This window comes from Helianthus annuus, chromosome 10, assembly GCF_002127325.2.
Source record: "Helianthus annuus cultivar XRQ/B chromosome 10, HanXRQr2.0-SUNRISE, whole genome shotgun sequence".
NCBI lineage: Eukaryota > Viridiplantae > Streptophyta > Magnoliopsida > Asterales > Asteraceae > Helianthus > Helianthus annuus.
Window position 1 is genome coordinate 107770741 of NC_035442.2, and position 10253 is coordinate 107780993.

The 10253-nt window shown below is 38.6% G+C and overlaps 1 long non-coding RNA gene across 1 annotated transcript; it reads right to left on the reverse strand.

The window, feature by feature from the left end:
• Window positions 1–6182: 6182 nt before the first annotated feature.
• Window positions 6183–8772, reverse strand: LOC110881717. Its single transcript, XR_002559868.1, has 2 exons — window positions 8624–8772; window positions 6183–6627 (listed from the first exon to the last, which is right to left on the reverse strand). It is a non-coding gene; the product is annotated as an uncharacterized LOC110881717 (long non-coding RNA).
• Between the last annotated feature and the right edge of the window lie 1481 nt (window positions 8773–10253).

Here is a 10253-nt window from a genome sequence, read left to right on the forward strand (position 1 = left end):
GGATACCGACGTCTCTTGTCTGAGGGATATTCCTACCAGTTCTAAAGACAAGGATTGGAAAAAGAATTTTTTCTACATCGACGCCTCCGTGATCCCCGGCGAGATGCACTGGAGAGAAAAGGGGCCAAAAGACAAAGTTAAAGACGATGGTCCCTCTGAGGATGCATATATTTCGAACGCTCTATATACCAAGTTGTGTGGCCGCCTTTTCGAGTGCACAGTAATCCCGAAAGGGGCCCTGGTGATGGCAGGTATGAGTTTATTATGGCGTGACATCAGGCAGTACCCTTCCTTTCAGAGGGATGATGCAGGTATACTTATTTATCTTTGGTCATTTACGTTGCCGATTTAGAAATGATATATGTATACTTCACAGGGGAATGGAGCATGTTTGATTTTGTTGACCCTCCGCGGCACCTTGCATTGAGGGCCGCGGACCGCGTTCTTGATGAAGGGGAGTTGGGCGTGTTGGGGATGCACCTGGAGCAATTTGTGTTACCCGCTGTACCAGCGGACCCTTCTGCATATATTTCTCCCATGTCCTCTGTCCCGAGTGCCGGTGTTCCCGCTTTGGAAAGGAGGCCCACCCGGATAAAGCTTACTGGGAGGAAGTACATGGCGGCCGGTGTGGCCGCTTCTTCCATTGGTGGGACAGCGCTTCCTGGAGGAGATGCTCCTACTACCGCCGTTATAACGAGTCCTGTTCATGCATCGAAAAAGCGGAAAACATTTGTTGCTCCTACTTTGAGCGCGTTTCAGGCTGTGCAGGCTGCCTATGCCTTGCCGCTATGTATGTATTGATCGTCTCCAATCTTGTCACGGAATACTGTTGCAATACCCCGCGGGGTAGGGAACTTTATGAATCCTCGTGCCGTAGAGACTATTGCGTCCAATTTTCCCAGAGTGAACCTTCCGATGATTACGTTGTGGTATGACTCAGCGCGCACCACAAGGAAAGTCAGGAGTATGGTTCTTTCTCTGGGTTCTTGCCCGAATGTATCTGGGAAGGTAATCTGACCAATTGGGTCCACCTTTTCCCGTGTAAAACCCTTGATAGGGGCGTGTACCGACTCGAGCATCTTCCTGTCTTCAGGCTGCATTCTATTGAAACAATGCTCATAAATGATATCTTCTGAACTTCCGGTGTCCACCAGGGATTCTTCTCATGCGGTAGTCTCCGACTGCGGCGTATATGATTAGCGCGTCCGTAGTGAGGTGTAGATCTTCCATACGAGGTTCGATAGTCATGGTTGCCAACATCCAGGGTTCGAGTGTGGAGAAACTCCTCTTTGCCCCTTTTACCCTGTCGGTGTGTACCATGTTAAGTTCTCACGGTCTTTTTCCCGCCGCTTTATCATTCTCTTCCTTAACGGCGGGTGGACCCTGCTTGATGTCTCTCACTAAGTGTGCCAATTTGCCCGCTTTTACGAAGAGCCCACCAAGGTTGCATAGGCGCTGCATATGGCGACTGTTGAGAATATCCTTGAGGAGTTCCCTGGGGAGCATACAATGACGTGTTATATGTAGGCAAGTACCCGTATGGGGGGGGGGGCGAAGTAATATCCGGGGAAGTAAGCCTGGTTTTCCGGAGTCACCGGGGCGTTCATAACTCCCGCGGGCATGACCACCGGCTGATGGGGCGGCGTAGACAATGCCGCTGTGAGCGCTGCCGAATACAGGGGTGGCATGGAGTAAGTAACTGCGGGCTGATAGTGGGAAGATGCACCGCCTTGTGATATAACAGAGTTGGGACTAGCGGATGTAATAACTGGCATGATGCTGTGACGTATGGTCTGTGCATTGGAGGTTATGTATGAGGCAAAGACGTTCGTGCCCGTCATGACTGGTCCCTCTGACTGGAACTGCAGGGGAATGTACGAAAATAAATCCGCTGCTCTTGTTCCCACAGGGACAGCGGTTGTATCGGCGAACCCTGGTGGGGGTCCCTCTGCCTCGAATTCCAGGTCGAGTGCCCTGGTTACAACGGCATGGAGACGGCGGGATTCGTTTCTCCCAATGGATTACCGGTTAACATCGCCTGACTTGGTGTTGCTGCAATGTTCTGATCGCTGGCCATTGTGGTTCGGTCTTGTTGTTGCTACTAAATAGGTCCCACGGATGGCGCCAATGAAGAAACACTGACCTTCTTGGTAGTATCCAACAGGAACTTCAACACTAAACGATCTGAACGGCTTAACTGCAAAACAAAACACCGTTAGGACTCGTTACAGGAATGGGGTTATTCCTGTAACCACCCTCCGGCGTGAGAATAAGTCTCGATTTTGGGAGTAAAGGAAAGTATGTATAGAGAGAGATGGTGAGAGATTAGATTAATCATACCTTAGATGTTTACCTCTATTTATAGTTTCCTATTAGGGTTTCCCCTAACTTGGGATGGGCTCCGATAAGTTAGGGATTTGCATGATATTCCCGAAAAGTTGGAGATTTGGTTGTGCGACCTTCCACACAAAGGTGGAATATTCTAGAATAACCATTTATGATTATTTGTTTATAATAAAATAGTAGGTATTGACCGGATCGGATTATCCGATTCGGGTCATACCTCGTCAATAGTCATGCGACTATCCACTTTATTATCGCGCATCCGAAGCCATATAAGAGGAGACGGGGCGGTCCCGTGATGGGCTTGAGCACGCGTGATGGGTCGAAAAGCACACCGCCGCCGCTGACTTCAAAACGCGTTATCTTTCTAACGCGTTAACCACACAACGCGTTGAAGTTTGAGGTTTGATAGGGTATGACTTGTACATTGTGCATTAATACTTGTATATTGGAATCCCCATCACTAGTGATACCACCCCCACTACATTTCTATCACTATCACTAGAATATTGGGTGCTGACATGGCATGATTTGATTGGGTGCTCCCATCACTAGAACCCATCACTAGTGAACCACCCCGGGTCCCCTAATACGTATCAAGTTTATGTTTACTAATGAAATGAAAAATCCTTTAATATTAAATAATGTGAAACATGACCTTAGTTAACTGGGTATCTACTTATAAAATATTCTACATATGTTTTTATCAATAACATACAACGAAAACTAGCATTAAAATGAAGCGAAAAAACAACTGAAAAAAATGTAAGACAAACTAAAACATTTATCAAAAAGTTAAATGAACATATTATCTATTTGTTTTCCCAAAACGTAGAACCAAAATATGCATTAATTCATTGTTTTGTTATTAAAAAACGGGGTGTGGCTTAGCGCTACCCCGCCAATCAATATCTATAGCGTCCCGGGGCGCCATCAATCATCCTCTGCTTGTTAAAAGGGGGCGCTACCCCTTGTCTGCCACGGTGATAACGTGCCAAAAAGGGTGTGCAGGTGGGGCCCCTCTTTTCAACTAATATTTTTTTTTAATTTTCTTTAAAATGGGGCTTTATACCACATCATACAAGTTAAAGGAAGTGACTTTAAAGCTCTCATATGACGTGACGCCTAGGTGGATCTGACGTGACATTATAAAGCCCTAGGGGCTTTATACCACACCCTCCAGCCTTAAGAATTGTATTTAAACTTATAATATTTACATCTTTTGTTTAATTTATCAATGTGTTTTCTAATTATCAAGCATAAACGCCTCCGCAAAGTATTTTTCTCTACACCTCCTCCCTTAATAACTTGATCTTTCTAAATTACATATTTATGCTATGCATAAGGGGTCATCAGAAAAAATTAATAAATCAAGGAATACATGTGAATATTTTATGTGGTGAGGTGGGTAACTTTTGCTTAAAGGATTCCCATGCCATTATCCTTTGCCAACATTATGTATCCAACCAGCCTCCTTTTTCTTTATAATCCTTCAAAGGAGATACTTTGCTTTCTAGGGTAATTTTTCTTTGTAATCCTTCAAAAGAGATACTTTGCTTTCTAGGGTAAAAGCAGAATTATTCATAATTACAGTAAGTGTGTATATACAAATTACGCATTAATTTTTTTACTTTGTATTTCTCAATTATCTTATTATTTGACTAAGCACCAAATTTTAAATAAATTAGACAGACTAAGGAGACTCAAGAGACTCAAGGCCACATAACCATAATATGAAATCGGACTATTGAAAAGAAAACCTCCATCTTCTTGACAAAGGTCATGCCAATTTTTAGGATTTTCTTCATATGATAAGTTCAATAAAGAGTAATAGATCTTTGATGTCACACACTTTAGCTTATATCTTACCAAAATTTTGTATACGTTAAAATGTAACATGTTATATAGACATAATAGATCATGGTTATGCATGAAATCCTCTAAAAAAGTTTGAGATTCTCCTTAAGTATAAAGCTTTAAATGTCAGGCCTTCCTAACTTGGGAAAGCCTTAAAAGGATAGAAATGCTTGATAGCAAGCCATGTTGGCCTAGACGATGCAAACAATTAGATCGGACACGAACACGAGATATTTGGAGAGACAAACTCACGACTCTTTCTATTCAATAAAACGAACTTACAAAGAAAAGGGACAAATAAAAACATTAATCTAGACCCCTATTTATAACTCCACTAAACTTCCTTTCCAAGACATTAATCTTTCCTAAATCTATTACAATACCAATTACCTAAAATAAACCAAACTTTAAAAAAATATATCAAAATAAACCCTTTTAACTTTACTAATATTCAAGATTAACCTTCATTCACCCCTTAATCTTGAATTGTAATTCTTCTTGCCTTTTGTTCAACTGGAAAGAGAATAAGATTAACCTTCTAACCAGAAAGAAAAGGAGGTTAATATTATCAGATATAACGAGCATAGCTTTTGCTCCAGAAGGTGACAAAAAATGAGTAATGGTTGTGACCGAGAACTATGCGGAGCATGTTGTGACACAACCTGTTTTGAGAGAGAACATGAGTGGTAGAGAGAAGTGTTTGTGAGTGAAGTACGCAATTATATCTTCTTATGTTCTCATTAATTTCAACTGTTTTTTTGCGTTAATCTTGACCATTCAAACTCCCTAACTTTTAATCTTGACCATTTAAATTCATATCTTTCTTCTAGAAGGAGCAGTTGAGAGAGGTTATAGGATGCAGTTGCCCACGGTTTATGTTTTCTCCTCAATTCTAATTCCACCTACGTTCTTCAACCACTAGAGCCCCCTTTAATAGAAACACTTCCCATCTGCAATTCATCTTGCGTTCCAAAAGAAAAAAATCATCAATTCATCTTATCGTGGTCTACTCATCCATAGAATCCATCATACTTATATGAGAATTTAAGGTGTAATCGAGAGGCTAAGGTCAATTGAAGCTTCAAACAGATTATCATCAATATTTGTCAATTAAAGGGGGCGGTGACCGCACCATCATCAACCAGGTTCAATGCGTTCCATGTACATCCCTTATATTTAAATCCAATTGTTGCTTCCCAGAAGACAGAACTCAATTATCCCGAATTCAAGCACTAATTTGAATTTGGTGAAACAAGTGCCAATTGATTCTGGTCATTTGAGTAATTTCGATACTGATGAAGCGAAAGGAGTGAGAGAACATATAATGTCACACTTTTTAATTGGTTTGAAGTTCGATATTCAGAATAACAGGATTTATCGTCAGAAAGCCGAGGCATAGGTAACTTCTTAACATATAATGTTTTTGTTTAAAATACAAATAACAAAATATTTATGTCATTATACCATTAATATGCCCGTCTACCAGACGGGTATAGAACTAGCTAGGCTATATAATTAGGCATGCGAGGAAAATCGAAAATATTAGGGGAACATGTGGAATTGTGTTTTGGGACTAAGGAAAACTTGTGATTAAAGAGTTACAAAAGATGTCAGATTATGCACAACAAGGTCATAAGAAATGGTTACAATATGTTGTGGGATTGTAACAGGTATCGGCGAAAACACCACCCCAAGTGTCGCGGTACTGCCCAAAACTCATACCAAGCGGTGACTACCTCCTGAAACCATTCCACTGGTTTTGTTCTCTTTTGATTTGTACATTATACTCTCTTCTTGACTTGTACTTGAATGGAAATGATAAGAAAATGGATACAATAAGGAGCTGTTTGTTTTTGCAGACAAAAACTGTCTGCAATATGATTTCAGCTGATTTTATGTCTGCAACTGAAGATATGGTCTGCAAGCTGAAAATATAATACTGTTTGTTTTATAACCTGGATATTGTCTGTATAAGCTGAAAATTATTTAACTATCATACTTATCATAGTTGATAAAAGTCATTTAACATTCAAGTTACATAAAAAAAAACCATAATAGCACCAAGTATCAATAACCTAAAAAATAGTAAAATAAACTCAAAGTACATTGTTTTGCATTAATTCTTGTGCTATTTGATCTCGAAGTTGACTCATAAATTCACGGTCCGCTGAACTTCCATGTCGTGGTACTTCTTCTTCTCTATTTTCACCACCATCTTGTACATGTTCATCTCCATCTTGAAGGTGTACATTTGGGTGATCATATTCATCAAAAAGGTCATCGCTTAAACCCCCTTTCCGTATAAAATTATGAAGCACAAAACATGCAACGGTAATATTTCGTTGCGTAACCAACGAAAAGGGAGCCATTTTCTTTAATATTGGAAAACGTGCTTTTAATACACCATACGCACGTTCAATAACATTTCTAAGCTTTGCATGTGCATGGTTGAATTTTTCCTTGTCGTTTAATGCACGATTTCGACGGAAATCTCCAAGCCAATACCTCACATTTCTTTATGGTGCTATAAAGCCTCGAGTGTGTGCATAAGCAGCATCACATAGATAATATTTATCTGAAAAAAACAATTCAATCTTCAAACTATATAATATAAAAAATAAAGTTGGAATCATAGATATATACCCGGAGGAGGAAATGGAAATGGTGCATTTGCATTTGTTAAAGATTCAGACAATATCCTAGAATCATGTGCCACTCCTTCCCATCCGGCCACGAGAAACGTAAACATCATGTTGAAGTCACATATGGCCAAAACATTTTGATAGCAATCGCCTTTTCCTCTTCCCCTATATAAATGTTGTTTCTCAACAGGGACAATAGCATGTATCAAAGTACCATCAAGTGCGCCAATCGCTCCCTATGTAGAATTTAATAGTTACTAATATACGTGGAAGGAAATCACAAAAGTATTTGTATAACGTACCTTAAAAACTTTTCGTAATCTCTTATGATGCCCCGGAATATTTGGATTAGGATTAAAAGATGTTGGTATAATAATCTCTTTAGCAAACTCCATCATTCTTGACAATACTTCATGAAAATACTTATGAATTGTTTGTTTCGAGTGTTGAAATCTACGCTTAACAACCGAAAAACGTTGATTGTGACCAAGCATCATAAAAAACATAGCTATTTTTTCTTCAAGGGATACATATTTACTATCTTTTAGCCAACCTTTTAGTCTAAAATGTGTGCAAAGTCGAACAAAAGAATCACGTGACATACGTAGGAGTTCAATGCATTGCGTATCATTCCCTTGCAACAACTCTAAAGTAAAATGGTGCCCAGACATAACCGAATTATTATCTATTTTTCTTTTAAGATGTCTCGGCCAAAAGTATCTAAAAGAACATCACAATGAGGAGCAATAACCTTTGATTATAATCCATGAGAAACCTGTCAAAAAACAAGCAAAAAAAACTCAAAAACTACCATTTTACTTAACACATAATGGTTCAAATTACAATGTCATTCCAAAACAACCAAAAACAAAACACATAATGGTTCAAATTACACCAAACACACATAATGTCATATCAAAACAACCAAAAACAAATACCCATATCCCTCCCTACTTGAACATCCCCAGTGTCGTCCCAGTCATCTTAATCCACCCTTTCAACACCTCAGGGTCTGATGGCAATGTCATCCATGCTTGTCTCATGTATGTTGACTGACCAAAGATGTTAAATGCTCCTAAAAACAAGGGATCTATAGGCTCTAACCCAACTGATTTCAACTTCTCATAACATTCATCAATGGATGGTCCTTCCATGTTTTTCACCATATGCTTAAGTGCATCACGCATATCACTAGCCAAGTCATCTAGGGTAATGGATTTTAGATGTTTTAGCCTTTTTCTTGGGCCTAACTTCTGAATCATCATTGGGTCGAACACTAGATCCCTCATTATTGATAGGATCTTCATCACCCTTCTATCTGAAGTGTTTGGACTTGTGGGGATGATGAAACCCCAGATGTTTGGGTGGATGTCCATTGATTGCCACCAGTTGCACTAAGGCCTTCAAACACAGCTATGAAAAGGTCAGGATGAGACAATGGTCGTGTTCTCAATGACATTGCCCCTGGGTGACCCTGGCGCTAAATTAATAAGGACTATAATAAATACTTTTCTATTCTCATTATTCTTATTAATATTAATATAAAACAAGATATTGAATTTTTAAAAATCACACCTTCTTAAAGTCATCCCATTCTTGAGGCGTTAAAGCGAACATATTTGTTTGTGGGTTGTAGAGATTTCCAGTCTTGTTTCTCAAATAGCACCATCCTACATATTTTGATTTCATGGTATCAAAAGCATTTCTAATTTACTTTTGATTCAAATCAAATCCAAACTCTTCCTTAAGTTTCGCTCCTACCCTACCCCAAGACTCTCTACGTAAGCTTTGTCCATTTCTACCTACTCTCCCTATTTCTTCAAGACATGTTTCTAACATGCATTTGATAGCCTCATGCGTCCATTGTTGTCGACCATCATTAGTTTCCATCTAAAATTCAATCACAAACAACTTATAATCGCAGCCATAAAAAACGCAGCCATAAACGCAGCCATAAATTACAAAAAAAACACAGCCATAATTACAAAAAAAAAAAAAACGCAGCCATAACTAACAAAAAACGCAGCCGTAATTCAGTCAAGCAAGTCAACACAAAAGAGCTATGCTATGCCTTTTATTTGGTTCTATAATAACCTGGTTCTATCATAAGCTGGATGTAATGATACTATTTATAATTATGGTTGCACAAGGAAAAGGAAGTCTGATTCAAGCATGTATTGTTTGATACTCCATTTTCTTCAAATGATACTATTTATAATCTTATACATGTACAAGGAAAAGGAAGTTTGAATGGTGAACATACAGCACCAATCGGAACATGTAGAAATAAGGGAAACAAGTATGTACTGTACAAAAACGATTCAAACCGAAACCCTAACCCTAGAAAACGATTCAAACCGAAACCCTAACCCTAGAAAACCGCAAACAATCGGAACAATAAACGATTAGATAGATGATAAGACGAACTTGTGGAAGAAGATGGTGGGAGGCGGCGATCTGTGGCGGCGGGAGGAGAAGTGGAGTCGTCTGGGGAGCGTGTCTGGGGAGCGTGTCTGGGAGCGTATATGTGAAGAAGATCTGATGATTTGTGAAGAGGTTAGATATTTGCTTTTTTTAAGCTAATAAAAGCTCCTTTCGAATCTTCTTTTTAAAAAAAAACAAACGGTCTTTAAGCCCTTATGTCTGCCCGCCTGCAGACATAAGCTCCTTGAAGACATGTTAAGCAAAAACAAACGGCCCCTGAGTTTTCATGTATCATTGACGTCGAAAAAGGGGAGCTTAAGAATGGGAAGGATGAGAAGATATGGAAAAAGGGGAGCTTAGGGATGGGAAGGATGAGAAAGATACATTATCTCCCATCTATTATTCCAAACATGAAAAACCAAACAATAACGAAACTCAAAATATTGTGACATTATCACTATCTTTTACATTTATTTTTTAAGGAAATCTTCCGTCACTAACAACCAAATTTCTGAGTGTTACACTAAAGTTTTTCAAAGCCTTTGCTTGTTGAGTTGTTTCTTACACTCCCTCAACTTTCTCACATATTATAATCTTGTTTAATTTTTATTTTAATATCAATAATTGAGATCACGTGACCTAAATAAAACAGATATGAATTTTGGATGTTATTTAATGATTTTTAAATGAACTTGAAAAGGAGGTAATAGTGACAAAATTCTTTTACTAAATAATAACAAAGTGTCCTCGAACTAGAAAAAAATAATCATTTAGTAACTAAAATTCATATATGTTCACTTGATTTAATTAAGATTTAAACGATGAAAGTTGAGTGGTATTTTTGAAGAAAAAAAATTTCTTTACTTAGGTTGGTTTTAGCCACAAAACTTCATAAGTTTTCATTTGTACCTCCAACACTTTAATCAAGGATTTAATAAAGGTAGTTTTTTTTAATAAAGTTATCATACAGCCCTTAAACTTTAATAA